The 14544-nt window shown below is 36.7% G+C and overlaps 1 long non-coding RNA gene across 1 annotated transcript; it reads left to right on the top strand.

Moving 5' to 3' along the window:
• The first annotated feature begins 12199 nt into the window (after positions 1-12199).
• LOC124637617 lies at positions 12200-14169 on the top strand. Its single transcript, XR_006985260.1, has 2 exons — positions 12200-12689; positions 13778-14169. It is a non-coding gene; the product is annotated as an uncharacterized LOC124637617 (long non-coding RNA).
• The last annotated feature ends 375 nt before the right edge of the window (positions 14170-14544 follow it).

The raw sequence follows: 14544 nt of genomic DNA, 5'->3' as shown, positions 1-14544 counted from the left end.
ATTTTTTGTCGATGGATCAAACTGAATAACTTAGCTAGTCGTCTGCATAACTTTATCACCATCTGCCTAGACTTTTCCCAGCTATGTTGGAGCCGGCTTCCAGTCTAACCGGATGCAGCTGAGTACTAGTGTTTTACAAGGAGCGACTGCCTATCTGGTTACCCGTCAACCCAATGCCCCTTGCAAAGACTGGTTGTCAGACTTCAAACAGTCCTTCTGACTACTCGTAACAACTGCCGAAACCGGGACCTACAGTTTGTGCCCTCCCGTTCATTGGTGTCCAGGAAATAAGTAGAAAGTACATACAAACTTAGAAAGATTGCATTGGAACTTGCCTGATCTGGAATCGAACCCACAATAATACTTGAGCTTTACCACTGAACTCCAACTAATCATTTAATACATTTTTACGATATTAGTGTGGTATGATTACAATAGGTGAATAAAACATTTGATATTTCCACGTAATTAATTAATGTATAATATTATTCAATATTTAAATACCTATGATGAATTTTAATACGGTTTTATATTGAGTCAATGAACAAATTATGTGAATATTATGTATTTAATTCGAGTAACCTTCATATTACCTAATACATACATATTTGACTAACGTATCTGTATCGTAATATTTATGTCTTCGTAGTTATTAAATTATCTACTCATAAAATTAGGTATAAGTATTAGGAGTCAGAATATTTGTTTGTTTACTAAGCTTCTTCACTTAAACGGCTTAACTGATTTTAAATGAATTTTATGGAGTGTATAGATAGGTTCTCATTAAGCCAATATCCTTAATTAGGAAAAGGCTAGGCAGATGATGATGATAATAATTTACCTCTATTTCAACTTCTCGTTTGCGTCATAAACTTAGGTTTTAATTCATTCATGAACACGTTTTAAATTGAAGGATGCATTAAAAGGAAAATGCACGACCAGAGCTCGGTATGTTGGTTAAACGTCTTCTATAGGAATTCCAGTACTACACCTTTACGTATTTATTTGAATCATCAATGACATAATGCAAGTGGGAAAACCGAATCTCTGTCGCATCCATGAATATTTTAAGGGAAAGAAGAAATAAACAGTTCATTTCACTCCGATAGTGTTAATCGGTATGACCTAATAACTAACCTATAAGTATTAAAATAGCTGTAAGAGCACACTGTAAACATTTAGTTGGCCGATAGTTTGTTTGGGTTCATAAATCAGCATGAAGATGAATGGTAGTATTTAGCCGGTATCAGACCGACTAAAAACATGATTAGAATCAAGATTTTTTCAAAAAATATTTTTGACACACTCCGGATAAACTTTCGGCTGACTATTTAGTCTGCAGTGTGCGCTTAGGTACTCTTCTAAGTACTCAGTCATAAATACTCCATTTCTGGGAACCTACTGGGAACTTGAAAAAAAATCCCATGGCTACCAATAGGAATATATGGCCAATCAATTGAGGTCAATTAATTGGCCTTTGCAACACAAAATAGTGAATCACAACCGAAAATTCGATTGGTGCCATTAGGTATTTACAAATTATATGTATACATAGACTATCGGCGCTTTACATGGATCAACTGCTTATCTGAACTTCTCAATCCACATGTTACTTGGCAAACCAATAATTTTTTATTTTATCTTCTTGTATGACTCGTTGTCAGACTTTCTGGCTTCCGACTACCCGTAACGACTGTCAAAGATGTATAAATGACAGCTGGGACCACACAGTTTAACGTGCCCTCCGAAACACAGCCATTGGTGTCTGAAATATACTTAGAAAGTACATACAAACTTAGAAATGTTGCATAAGTACTTGCCTGACCTGAAATCGAACCCACACACTCATACTTGACAGGCTGGTTCTTTACCCAATAGGCCACCTCAACTGACATGACACACAACTTATTTTCAATCACTGCTATTGGGAATACCCGCTCGTGGTCTCAGAAGTCGGATGGCTCGTGCCCGAATATTTAGCTAGACAGGTTAATTACAATATTATGAATCAGCCCATATAATATTATGAATCATAACGTGCTCTTTCAAAGACAGAAGTGCTTGCCATGACAAGATGGTCACCCATCCCTCAATCAATCGCTTCCACGAGGCAAGCGTTGCTTAATCTAATGATTGATTGACTTGTGTGGCTGTTACTTAGCTACGAAGGCTGTATTCAAACCAAACTGACTGTCAGCCGCCGAATGTGAGCGAAATGTTACGCAGTTTATTGTATTTCCATACATATTCACTTTTTCGTTCACATCCAACCGACGATACTATGCATACGCTGACATTCGGTGGCCGACTGTCAGTTTGGTTTGAACGCAGCCTAACTGCTTGTATACTGCTAATTATAAAACAATGGAAAATCAATTGTGTCTCGCGTATATCCGCGCTCCGGTGTACAAAGGGTTGATGATGATGATGTCCTCCTAGCCGAATATTGGTTATGGCGGCTGTTCTCATGTAAGGAGATAAGCCAAATGCGCAGGACATATTATAGTGCACAAGCATTTGCGCAGACACAACGGGTTAAGCATATCATGAGTAAAGTTTCTATGAACTTGACCCCAAGTCGTGACTTCACGAGCACAGTTCAGGAACATCGTACCCGCGCATATATCAGTTATAAATAGATGTACTATTAGTTCCGACACGACTATTCATTCAATAGTAAGAAGGTACAGCTTCTTTATTAGTCATTGTAGGTAAATAATGAGAACTGTGAGATGTTCAGAAAATAAACAAGAATGTATGCGGATAAAATGACTGAATATTTGTTTGATCAGAATAGACTTCGAAACTTCTTGACCGATTTAAAAAAATATTTCGCATATTCACAGAGGCATGTACACATAGGTATACGTGGATATAAATTGCAAAATATTATAAGATCTGAGTAAAATGAAAAGACATGTCATATTTTACTAATACTAACCAGAAATCTGAAATGACAAAGACCTGGTTAGATGACATAATACGTTCTTCACTACGATACTCTAAAGATAATTCTCATATGGCCTTAGAAAGAACATACATAGACTATTTTAAAGGTAAGATAAAGAGAAGATATTTTATTAGAAATAAGCGCAAATTACTTTTGAACCTAAATTCTTTCTTTCCTGTCGTGTTTCAATGTTGAGTGTGTTCCAAAAAAAACATAAATAAAATAAAAATAATAATATAAGATGATTGTATCAGATTAGGTTCGGGGAATACCATGCATGAGTCGCGTGTCCACTGCAATCTCTTCTTTACTACTTACTTCAAGGAAATAGCATGAATCGAATACCTATTAGTATCAAGATTTACCATGAAGCTGATTCGATTGAATCCTCTTTATGTCTGGAAGAGATCGCTCTTAGCGATAAGACCGCCCATTATGTCACCTACTTTAACTAGATTAAGATCAAAAATGTAAAATTGGTGTACCTAATAAAGTATATCTATCTATCTATCGATTGATTACTGTGCCCGGGACTTATTTTGCGCTCTCTGCTAACTTTACTTTTGAAAACCGATCAAGCAGTTATAAAAATCTGCCAAGCCCCGACTATTTTAGGGTCGACTTCCAGTCTCACCGAATGCAGCTAAGTACAGAGTTATAAAAGAGCGACTGCCTACCTGACCTCCTTAACCCCGTTACCCTGGCAACCCAATACCCTTGGCAAGACTGGTTGTTAGACTTTCTGGCTTTTGATTACCCGTAACGAATGCCAAAAAATGTTCAAATGACAGCCGGGACCATAGGTATCGTGACTGTATACAAACTTACAAACTGTTTTATTAAACAGGAATGTAAGATGATTGAATTAGATTAAATTCTAGGGGAATCTTGAGGAAACCTGGACTATAGTCTGAAATCACCAACCCGCATTGAGCAAGCGTGGTGATTAATGCTCAATCCTTCTCCATGTGAGAGGAGGCCTGTGCCCAGCAATGGGACGATGAAAAGGCTGTAACAGTAACAGTAAACTAGGGGAATTCCACACTGGTCGCGTGTCCACTGTATTTATTTACATCTGCAGTTAATAATTACGTATTCTTATGAAATATTTTCCTCATCTCGACGTAATAGCAACTTGTTTACATTTACAGCCGTTTCTTTGTTGAAAATATAAATAAAGTTAGCAAATTATAGTTGGTTATACCAATGTGGTTAATACTTTAAGCCATTTATTTTTACATAATTTACTGTAAGGTACACTATATGTAAAACTACAGTAAAAGTTGCTTTAAAGCCTTTCTTGATAAATAAACTACTCGTTCAAATAAACACCCAAACTCTTTCCTTATCTCGTGGCGTGTCCACCTATGTCATGTCATATTTATATAGTTCATCATAGTTTCTTAAAGACCAAGTTTGAAAAGGTCAGTTTTCCCAAAACAACTGTTTCACGTTCAATTTCTAAAGCATACAGTCACTTTAGGAAAACTGAACTTGGACCTTGAACATGATTCATCAATCGGAGCATTTTTAATATATTCCTCTTTATCTGCCCAGCGTTTTCCCAACTATGATGACGACTGATGATAACGGATACAACTGAGTATCTGTGTGTGAGTGTGAGTGTTCTGTCTATCTGACCTCATCAACCCAGTTACCCGGGCAACCCAATACCCCTTGGTCAGAGTGCTGTCAGAGTTACTGGCTTCTGAATACCCGTAAGGCCTCGGCCTCGAATTTTGCGGGCAGCGGGGTGGCAGCGGCGGCGGCGCGGGAGTGGCAGGATCTATAATCAAATGGACCGGCCCTCGAATACAGCGGCGCGGGAGCGGGCAATATGGACTGATTCGTCACAACACAGACATCATTTGAAAGATTGTAATAGATCTGATTTGATGACGGTTCCTCACCGGATGTTATTGGGCTATTGACGCCATACGTTACTCAACTAACTGTAAGCGATCTGACCTCAAATATTAGGTACTCTTGAAGGCCCTTTTTTACACATCAATAGTTTTTATTTAGTACGTATTGGTACCTACACATACACATCTTCTAACTCTTATTAGGTGAGACCAAGGCACGAAAACCATTCCGGTCTTGTGCAGCCCACATCCATAGAAACTGTGTATATAATATGTAACTAAAGTGCACAGATAACCAATAAGACAAAATAACTGTAATCACGGAATAGAAGCTATTAAAGGCAATCATTGTAGTTAATGTATTAAGCAATTAATCTGGCGCCTAAGGCTATTATGCAAAAATTTAACAATACTTCAAGAATAATTATATTATCATTATTAATGAAACCAGTTTAAGGAAACCCTCACTTAAAGTATTTTAAACTAGCTGTTTTCTCGCGGTTTCACTCGAATCTCGTGGGAACTACTGCCCGTAAAGGGATAAAATATAGCCTAGATTACTTGGAAAGAGTGTAGCTTTCTAACAGTGAAAGATTTTTAAAATTGCTTCAGTACTTTCCGGGCCTTTAGAGTACAAACAAGAAAATGTTTCCTCTTTATTAGTATAGACAGATGAATGAGAGTTTCAACTTTTATTTTATAGATACAGATAATATAGACATTCTTATAGTATGCCATAATTTTAGTATGCCAATTTATATTATTCTTATTATGCCTATGGAAAAGGAATTGATGTTATTGAATCGATTTATAGAAATCAGGGTGTGTTCGTCAAAATGTTTCGATTCGCTTCAAGGTCGTTAGCGAAACGTCACGTTTGACAAAGCAATTTGGTCTCCATTACTCACTAGCTTTATATATAATACCTACATATATAGTTAGGCACTGAGGGACTTTTTAGGGACTAAACCGGAGGGGAATTTGGGTTTTTTCGTAGACTACAAATTGCTTATAATTGGTTCATTAAAACACAGTTAATTGATTAAATAAAAACAAGAAAATGTATAATCTATACTAAGCTTATTAAATACAATGAAACATAAAGAAATGCATAAAAGTGCTTTGTTTTTTTTATATAGGTACTTACCTCTTTTTTTTTTCCGACGAAATTCTCTATTCGGATGTTTATACTTTTTATTGTTTTAACGGCACGGTAATATGTGTTTTCATAAAAAATTGTACCTAATATCAGAATTTTATTGAAGAAAACATTATGTGCTGTGTGCACCTCTTACGGGTAAAAATAACTGCAAAGTATTATTTTAATAGATTGTTTTTTATATTTTTAATTTATTGCGATTGGCGAACCTTAATAAATAACATATTGGATTCAAAGCTAATATGAATCAGTTTTTTTACCTATGATCATACCTCTTGTTCATACCTCTGATCGACCTACAGTTGTTACTCGCCAAGACTTCTTGTTAAAATTCCCTAAAAATGGTAAATACTAATAAAGTTACGGGTAAATCGAGGTTGAATGAATAATTATAATTATTAATCAATTAAACCGTCACATATACTATTTTCCTTATATGGTATCGTTCATTCAGGTACAACTTATACCATTAACATTAACATTCAGGAAACTTATAGGGATAATGTATTGTAATACACGTGCTCAGTTTTACCACAGGTTTTACAAATGTTTATATTTACCTATATTATATTATGTTATACCTACAGTACCTACATATGCGAAAACCACAGCTTAGAATCATGTCATGATGGAGTACCGTGGCTGTCATTTTAAAGATGGAAGCTATTTTTTTTCAGCCAATAAGAGACAAAGGACCTGAAAATTGAACGTCCTTGGCAGTCGTTACGGGTAGTCAGAAGCCAGTAAGTCTGACATCAGTCTAACCTAGGGGTATCGGGTTGCCCGGGTAACTGGGTTGAGGAGATCAGATCAGTCGCTTCTTGTAAAGCACTGGTACTCAGCTGAATCCGGTTAGACTGGAAGCCGACCCCAACATAGTTGGGAAAAAGGCTCGGAGGATGATGAAGAGACAAAGGACTATTTGTACCCATTTTTTACTTTGCTCAACAGTGATGAAACTCTACGTCATATGAAAGCTTGACAAGCACTTTATTTTATTATCATTTAACTGCCTTGTTGGTCTAGTCGTCGCAAGCGCGGCACCTCTGCACGAGATTTCGGTTTCAATTCCCGGGTCGAGCCAAAATCAAAACAAGGGTTTTAGAAACTTACACAAAGCAGCCCTGAGCCTGAAAGATGATGATTGATACACGTGCATTGGAGAACACGTTAATGTCTTTCTCCTGATCTCTCTCTCATAGGGCTATGAAGAGGAATAGAGAGTGCGCCTGTGTCTGCGCAAAGCCGATAATCGGCTAGGTGGACATCATCATTATTTTTTAATTATATGACAACCAAGACATTTAAAACATAGTTAAGTTAGTTACTACAATGTGTAATATGTAAATAGTGGAAAACATGTTGTACACGTTGTCCAAGTGCGCGTCAATAGGTTTTATATGCGATTAAGCGGAAAACAGCCGGTGTATTATAAACAACGATGTTTTGTTTGTTACCATTTCAGAAGGATCATAAGCCTTCACATGTACCTACAATACTATAAACAATTGTTTTGTACAAACACGGTTTTTACACATTTTCTATTCACCAATAATCTTTAAAGGAGTTGCGTTCTATGACGTGTGTATGATGTCATATTATAATGAATCGAGTGTCGCATTGCTGTAATTATTTTATTTCTTAAATTTCCTCCTTAATATAAGTAGTGGTTACGATCGGCAGTATAGAGCAGTCTTCAACAGACAGTGTTCAAGTGCGGGTATTCAAAGACCACCTTAAAAAAGAACGTCCTCCTTTTTTATAAGTCGGTTAAAAATGGCGCACTTGGCATTGTTTTTTACATCTCTATCACTGCTATTTTGCCTTGCGACTTCTTCTCCTATCTCTGTGGATGTGACGTCGGTGTCTGAGCGTGATGTGGAAACGACGAAAAGTGCCTTACTATCACCAGCGATCGATTTTGAACCTAGTGCTAACACAGTACAAGTGCTAAGTTTGATTGATAGAAGTTTACTGGGTCGTCTGCAACGAAAAAAGGAACAAGTTACTGACAGAAGTTTCGTGTTTCGAAGAACGAAAAGGAACGTTATGAACGTTCCTGGGTGCCCTGAAGGACAAGAATTTCGTAAATATAGATGTTTTGATGAAAAAGATGAAGATGGTGAAGAGTAGGTAAGTTTTAATGCATATTTTTCTATTACCCCTTCGCTTTGCTTTTGAAAGATTTAAGTTTAGCCATTTGACGGCAAAAAGTATAGCCAAAAACAAACCAAGTTATATTCTCATACTGCAATTTTTTAAATGGGAAAATCATCAATTATCCCTTCCGCTGTGGGTGCAGTGTGAGGGAGTGTCAGGCTCTTGTTGATTGAAACCCACCATGTTCCTTCTAAAGTCCTGTATGTACCAGGGCCGCGGTAACTCTTTCGAACAATCCCGCAGCCCCGGCAGGCTTTGGCCCTGGTGAGCCCCACTGGATACTGCGTATAACCAAGCTTGACTAAAAATATGATTTATGTGATCATTTAATTTTGTCTACTTTGTCTACCCAAGTTAGGAAATTCTACTAATTTTAATTTTGTTTTTTTTTTTCAGGTCACAGGAAGAAGCAGTCAGTTAAGGACCATTTTTCGATTCGGCTTGTATGGAAACGTTAATTTTTGCAGTATAATGCCAATTAGTATAATGTTAGTTAGCTTGTTAATAATATTGAAAGAATAAAAAAATCTAGTCAATAATTATAAAAGGTTTCAGACAACAATATTTAAAGAATATTATTTTAGTATTAGCCAATTTATAATTTATGTTTATATATTTATTTTTATTAAGCTTATTATGTAAATAATTCCAAAATTGTGTTATAGTACAAAAAGGATAATAATGAATTTAAATTGTGTAAAAAAACAATCATATCTAGAAACATTATGTTGTTAAAGAATATTATTTCTTTTTTTCTCTAGTCAAACCTATTTGATGTAATAAATAAATTTGTACTGAAAACTGTTGTTTTTGTTATAAACTAATTACTATTACATTACTATTATACATATATTATATTACATTATTATTATAAACTAATTAGTATTAGTTTTCATTCGACTGCCTTGCGACTGCCTCGTTGGTCTAGTGGTCGCAAGCGCGGCTGCTGAGCACGAGGTCTCGGGTTCGATTCCCGGGTCGGGCCGAAATCGCTTTGTGGGTTTTCTTAAACTTTCACAAAGCAGCCCGTAGTCTGGAAGTTGGTGATTGAATCACCCGTGCATCGGAGAGCACGTAAATGTCGGTCCTGCGCCTGATCTCTTTCCGGTCGTGTCGGATTGCCGTCCCATCGGGTTATGAGAGTGAAGGAATAGGGAGTGCACCTGTGTCTGCGCAAATGCTTTTGCACTATAGGTAATATGTCTTGCGCAGCTGGCCTGATCTCCTTAAATGAGAACAGCCGCCGTGGTCGAAATCGGCCGTGGACGCCATTATTATTATTAGTTTTCATTCCATTCATTTGATTTTTTTAAAACTATTGTAAATATAAATAAACAAGGTGTTTATTATTTGATATTTCTTTTTAATAAACTTCTGTATTTTTTTTTCCATTTTGATACTTAGGTACTCTTGGCCTTTAGTCCAATAACCATTAAGTATAAATGAATTAATAGAACTGTCCTAGTGATTATTATCTACTACTTCATAATCCGCAAACATATGATCCCAAATCATAATAATTAATGATTGTATCGGTTCTGTGTCACCATTTCATGAATACACCATTTCATAAAATAAAGTTGTCTCAAAAGAGCTTCAGCTTGTTGGCTTTGGTGGTTAAGCAGTCAGCCAATGTACCGCCACTTCAGACTAAGTCAGCCCGAACTTACTCGGTATTTTTTTCATAATAAAACCTTGATTCCAATAAAAATTTCAGTCTGTTTGAGGCCGGCTAAATACCTGATCTTTGTAATGTGCGTACTGCCATTATTTTTTATACTGATTTAGAAGCTCGAAAAAACTATCAGCCGACTGAAAGTTTGCAATGTGCGAGTACTCTAAGGGACAGTTTTCTTCATTTCTACATCTGTTTTTCACAACATGAGCGAGGACGACACTAAGGGTTTTTTTAACATGAATAAGTTTCTTTGAAATTGCATAGTTTATTATAAAAAAAGTCGTGGTGGCCTAGTGGGTAAAGGACCAACCTCTCAAGTATGGGGGCGCGGGTTCGATCCCAGGTCAGGCAAGTACCAATGCAACTTTTCTAAAATTGTATGTACTTTCTAAGTATATCTTAGACACCATTGGCTGTGTTTCGGATGGCACGTTAAACTGTAGGTCCCGGCTGTCATTGAACATCCTTGGCAGTCGTTACGTCAGTAAGTCTGACACCAGTCTAACCAAGGGGTATCGGGTTGCCCGGGTAACTGGGTTGAGGAGGTCAAATAGGCAGTCGCTTCTTGTAAAGCACTGGTACTCAGCTGAATCCGGTTAGACTGGAAGCCGACCCCAACATAGTTTGGGAAAAAGGCTCAGAGGATGATGAAATTGCATAGTTTATTCAAGTTGCGCAATAATTATGCTGTTGCAGTATTGAATCACTTTCTTAAACATATTTCCATTGGCTTATACTTACACCGTGTTTCAATCTGTAAAATAATAGTAAAAACCCATTAAGCTAAGCGTCCACTTGTCGGTATCGTACGCAACGGACGTATCGCACGCAACGAATCGTAGTATTATTTATATAGAAACTCAAACAAGTGCGTCCACCTGTCCGCATCGTACGCATCGCACATAATGTATAATAATACTACGATCCGTTGCGTGCGTTGCGTTCGTTGCGTATGACACCGACAAGTGTACGCTTAGCTTTATAGTCATACCTACCAAATCACGGGACTATATTTTTGAAAATCGAAGCCAACACGCTGAAGCCTTTTTCAGACAACTTTAATTAAATGGTGACACTAAACTGACGATTGTTCCCGTAAGTATACACTATAGAAATGTACCCAAGGACAATCCCCGGTTCGCTAAACTATTGTTAACTATAGAAGGAAACTATGTACTTGGGCTCTTGTGCTGGTGTTAGTGGACTAGGATATGGGAAACTATGGGAGTATGGCACCTGCTGATGACAAGGTATTGAATACATGTAAAAATGGCAATTGGAGACTCGCCAGCTCACTTACCGGACCCCAGGACTAGGCGTGAAAATTATGATCATTATTGTGATGATCCTGATGTGTGCGGATTATGTGCTGGTAGATAGTCGCTCGAAAAGATCTATAGGAAGCTGAAATAATTCTTCTTAACAACTTCCCTGTCCCACAGACATACTCGTATGTGATACACACCGATTGTCTTACTATTGTGTCTGCTTCGTGGACAGTGAAGTGGTTAATACACATTAAAGGAATAGCTGCGGATAATAAACCGAATGAAGAAATACTCTTTTCTTAAATTGCATCATTCAAGCAAATTAAACATTGGACAAGAGACTTATTCAATTGTAAACAAATTGTGTAATATCGAATAAGTAATACTGTTTGCAATTGCTATCATATTATATCATATGTCATCATCTGCCTAGCCTTTTCCAAACACCTTGGGTCTGCTTTCAATCTCATCGGATGCAGCTGAGTACCAGTGTTTTACAAGGAGCGACTACCTATCCGACCTCTTCAACCCAGTCACCCGGGCAACCCGAGACCCCTTGGTATGGGCTGGTTGTCAGACTATCTCGCTTCTAACTATCGTAACGATTGGCAAAGCTGTTCAAATGTCAGCCGGGACTCACCATTTTATCATGAGTTCCAAAACGCGGAAGAACCCACCCACCCACCACCACCCACCCACGGATCGACTGCGCTAAGCGTTGTTTAACCTTATGATCGATCATCGTCCGAAACGTCGTGGAAATAAAAAGGTATCGTTCCTTTACACGTATGGCGTTTAAGCCCCAATTATTTGTAAATATACATACTCGTTATTCAACGCTAGCTGTATACACATCTACTTTCCACCTTAAGAGCGCGCACACTACAGAGATTTAGTCGGCAAGTAGTTTTAGCTCATAAATCAGTATGAAGATGAATGGTAGTACACACGTAGCAATGATTAAGTTAGGTTAGGTTCGGTTTCAGGAAGCACTGGTACTCAGCTACATCCAGTTAGACTAGAAGCCGACCCCAACATTGGGAAAAACGCTCGGAGGACGATGAGGTTCGGTGTCCGGACGACTAAAAACTTTGATAAACCTTGATAAACTTTGAAAAATCCTGCCAAGGGCCGACTGAATATTCTGCAGTGTGCGCGCAGGCTAAAGGTTATAAAAAAAGGACACAGAGTTTTCTCAACATGAGTCACTGCGAACATAACCAGCGAGTGGCTGATAACTAACTGACGTAGCCGATCTTTCAATATTTAAACAAGATTCAATACGAGCTGTTTCTCATTCGCCGATTAAGCGCAGAGCTGTGAACATACCGTTATAAAATATGGCTAACTTAGTACTGGTTGTCCTCACTTCTCAGTTAATTTGCGCAGTATTTTCTCTGCCTCCGAGTGCGCGAGATTCAACTGTTTCAGTGAGTCCTGTGGTTGATTTGGGACGTGGAAGTGTAAAGACATTGTTATTGAAGTTTTTTGAAGCTGATGTTAAAGTGGGTGAAAGGGAAGGTTTCAGAAGTAGAAGATCTGTGATTACGGAGAATAGCTGTCCATCTGGAACGATTTGGTACGCGAATCAATGCATGACACGTGAAAAGTAAGTTGTACTTTTTTTATAATGTTAACATTTTCTGTTAAAATATACACGGTATTTGAAACTATGCATTTTTTCACGCCAATTATAGTATTGTAATTTTGTTTTTGTTCATTTATTTTATTTTATTTTTTTATTTTTATTCAAATGGAACTCCAACAAAGGATACACCTTACATGCGTAATTACAAAAAAGTTATTTATAGATTTGTGCTCCTTCAATTACAGGAGAACACATCATGCATACATCATCTTTAAGTTAAAATTAAAGAAAGATAAACAATATTAAATTAAACAACACATGAAATTAAATTTCCACTAACGTTTTTCACGATAAACGAAAAACACACTTATTATGTTACGCTCGTAAACTCACTTCTAAGAATGTATTATTATCGTCTCGTTTAAATAAACAAACACACAATAGGCTACCATATAACTCACACAAATATGCAATTATCACCTGTCTTCATAAAAACTTATTTACCTACAGACACATATTATAAAGAAACCAGTCTTACTACACTAACAAGTTTAGTTCTATAAAAAGTGAACACGACTCTGGTGAATACACAGAAGCACGTATGTTTAACTTCACATATACACACACATACACACATATACACATACATATACACACACATACACCTAAGGCTTAGTTGTGTTTGAGAAATAAAACATCTATACTTCCTATTAAACTCGGAAGGAATACAACTTCTCCATAATAATTATCTATACTAATATAAAAAAGAGGATTTTTTTTTTGTATGTTTGTTTGTACCGGAAATGCCCAGAAACTACCAAACCGATTTGAAAAATTCTTTCACTGTTAAAAAGCTACGCTCTCTCCGAGTAACATAGGCTATATTTTATCCCGATACGGGCAGTAGTTCCCATTTGACGCAGGTGAAACCGCGGGAACGGCTAGATTATCTATTTATATTCTTAATTCTAATATCACATGTACTAGTTGTTTTTCTTTGGAAACTACCGCATCTAAATCGGTCCAGTGTTTTGACCTCGAACTCATAATATTAAGTAGCAAACAGGTATTTTTAAATAAGGTTTTAATAATATTATTTTTCTTTCCAGATATAATCAGACGACTGGTGATGAAGAATGAATTAAAAAAATTCTTCTCTTGTAAAGAAATGGGATGGCCTCCTCATTCTCTCATCATTTCCTCATCAGGATATCAAAGGCTCGTCTGCATACAAGTGTGACTCAAAGGTCTTTGACCTTTTGACATGTGACTCAGTGCTGTGACTTATTTTATACCTTTTTATGTAAAAAACATAAGTTGTAAGTATTTATTGAATAGTTTAAAAAAAGGTAGGCGTATTTATTTGTTGAATTTATTGTTTCTGACGTGTTCTAGTCATTAAGGAAATCTGCATTTTATACCAAGATTTGTCTTAAAAACTTGTCTATAAAGACATGAATATATTATTACAGGAAGACTTTAAAATAAGTTATTTTTTTTTTTTAATCAATCTAAAGAAAAAACAATCTATTGATTTTAAGTGTGTATGTAGATTTGATACGTTGAAAACATGTAACTAATGAGTACCTATGTATGTACCTAGGTACAGAGTATAAATGTATGTATTTGTAGAGAACAATCAAACATTTTCCTTTGAAAATTATATGTATTACATAACTATGTATGTTTGCCATCCAGCGTGGCAATGCAGCCAGCCTTTTGGGCACGATCCCAGCTGACAGCGATGCGGATGAATATTTTGATACTTAGTTTTAATATTTCCCTATAATAAGATCATTTTGTAAAACTATTGATTAAAACCCTAAAAGTTGCTACGAAAACGTAATTTTGTATGTTTTGTTTGGTTCATGTTGTC

The sequence above is a fragment of the Helicoverpa zea genome, chromosome 16 (assembly GCF_022581195.2).
Source record: "Helicoverpa zea isolate HzStark_Cry1AcR chromosome 16, ilHelZeax1.1, whole genome shotgun sequence".
NCBI lineage: Eukaryota > Metazoa > Arthropoda > Insecta > Lepidoptera > Noctuidae > Helicoverpa > Helicoverpa zea.
Note: the sequence above shows the minus strand (reverse complement) of the source record. Positions and strands in the feature narration are given on the sequence as shown.